At 43.3% G+C, this 2374-nt stretch overlaps 1 pseudogene; it reads right to left on the reverse strand.

The window, feature by feature from the left end:
* Nucleotides 1-353: 353 nt before the first annotated feature.
* On the reverse strand, nucleotides 354-472 carry LOC133365734 (5S ribosomal RNA; annotated as a pseudogene).
* Nucleotides 473-2374: the final 1902 nt, after the last annotated feature.

The following is a 2374-nucleotide window of genomic DNA, read 5'->3' on the forward strand; positions in this document are numbered from 1 at the left end:
GGACAGGGATGATGGGAGTTGTAGCTCAGCAATATCTGGAGGGGCCAAAGGTCTCCATACCTGGTGTAGACAATACTGAGCTTAATGGACCAATCATCTGACTCTGTACAAGGTAGCTTCTTACATTCCAAGTGTTCTGGCCAATGACTGCCAAAGATCTAGAATAATTGACAAGCACTGTGCCCTTATTTTTAGATTTTATAGCATTATATGTTATTATATTAATAGTTTTGTTGTTATATGCCTTCAAGTCGATTATGACTTATGGCAACCCTATGAATCTTCTTTGGATATATTCATAAGGCTTTCATGGTAAGAGGTATTCAGAGGTGGTTTACCATTGTCTTCCTCTAAACCTATGGCAGCCGGTATTCTCAGGTGGTCTCCCATCCAAGTACAAACCAGGCCTGACCCTGCTTAGCTTCTGAGATCAGATGAGATTGGGTGTGTTCAGGGTAGTATGGCCGCAGGCTATATTAATATTTAAAGACAAATGCCTTTAGGCATAGTAGGCTACCTGTTTATATGTTCTGCAATGGTTCCATGCCCCTTTAGGCCCCTTGCTGCCCCAAATCTCTGACTGTGGCCATCTTAGCAGCCTCCATCATTATCTTTAGCAAATTACCCTCTGCTTGCACTCAACATTATGGCAAGACTTTGACAATGTAAGATGTTCCCCCCAAGGAATATGGCTGATAGCCAGTGTGGTGTACTAGTGTGAGCACTGGAATAACCCTTGGGAGGTTTGAGCTCAACCCTCCACTCAGCCTTGAAGCTCCTTAGATGGACTTGGGCAAGTCACTCTTAGCCTAAGCAACCTCACAGGAATGTCACAGGGACATCCAATATAGGTGGAGACAACCTTGTACACAAATTGGAACCAGCTATTTCCCTCTGATGCCTTTTTGCAAAAATCCAAGCAGGAGATCTCGAAGCAGAGCACAAGTCTCTGTGCTGAATTATTTGGAGAGCGCTAAAATTACCCTTCTCTTGCAGCCACCTGCACTCTTGAAACATCTGCTGAGTTTTTGGCTCAGATGCTTGCTTCTGTTTGAAATCATGCTACCCATGACATCATCCGGCAGAAGCTGTGCGGCACAATAATGGCACCTTGAAGAGGAAAGGAAATATTTTCTTCTGCAGATGGTGAAAATTTGTATAATTAAGTCAGCCCAAAGCTAGGACAATTGTATAGTCAGTGAAAAGCAAGTTTCAATTGTTACATTTATTACTTAGCAAAATGTGAGTGGGGTGGCTTGACACTGATTTCCATTTAAAAGGGAGGTATTTCTGCAACCCTGGACTTAGGTGTGTAAGGAATCATAGGGGAAGATCAATCTGGGTCTGGGTGATGCAACATGGAAATTGATAGAACAAGGCAGAGAAGCATCCACCATGACCTTCTCGGGGAAAGAAAGAAGTTGTACTCACTTTCTGAAGCTTTCATCTGAGGGCTTATCCACATGGGACCATTACTTTTTATTTGCACCGTCCACACTAAGGGCTCAACGTCAGCTACAAACATGGTGTTTTCTATGCACACTGAGGGGAAGGATCAATCACGCAGTTTCCTAATGATCACACCCTCTAATTAAACATCCCTACTCCCTCTGGTTACTTGGCAACCGAGCATGATCAGTTTGTTCTACCAGTTAGTTTCATTTAAAAAACAACAACCCAGAAGTGTGATCATTTTTGTTTTCAATGGTACGATACAGCTGAAATATAAATCTTTGTATGAGCAGTGTTACGCTTTTGCACACGAGTTGGGGGGGAAAGAAAAATAATGGTACCATTTGCAGAAACATTAAAAAGGCTTGCAAAACAGAGGAGAGCAGCCAGAAGTCGTTTATCAGCTCACAGGAAATGAAATGAACACAGGGAGGAGGAGGGAGTGGGCGTGGAAAGGGGAATGGTTGACACATCCACCTAAAAGCATTGGAGCAAAGCACTAGAGATACAGAATGAAAATGTTTTTTCCTTCCGTTTTTGTATTATCAGAGGATTGGGTTAGTACAGATTTACATGGGGAAAATTGTGTGATAGCTTCTGTTTGCCAGCAGCGTCATGTGAACCATACAAATTAAAAGGGGATGTGAGTAGTACCAAGCACACACTAAACCACCATGTAGATGAGCCCTGAAATAAAAATGTACTGCCTTCAAGTCGATTCCAACTTATGGCGACCCTATGAATAGGGTTTTCATGGTAAGCGGTATTCAGAGGGGGTTTACCATTGCCTCCCTTTGAGGCTGAGAGGCAGTGACTGGCCCAAGGTCACCCAGTGAGCTTCATGGCTGTGTGGGGATTCAAACCCTGGTCTCCCAGGTTGTAGTCCAACACTCTAACCACTACATAAACCAGTATCTGGACT

This window comes from Rhineura floridana, chromosome 10, assembly GCF_030035675.1.
Source record: "Rhineura floridana isolate rRhiFlo1 chromosome 10, rRhiFlo1.hap2, whole genome shotgun sequence".
NCBI classification, from domain to species: domain Eukaryota; kingdom Metazoa; phylum Chordata; class Lepidosauria; order Squamata; family Rhineuridae; genus Rhineura; species Rhineura floridana.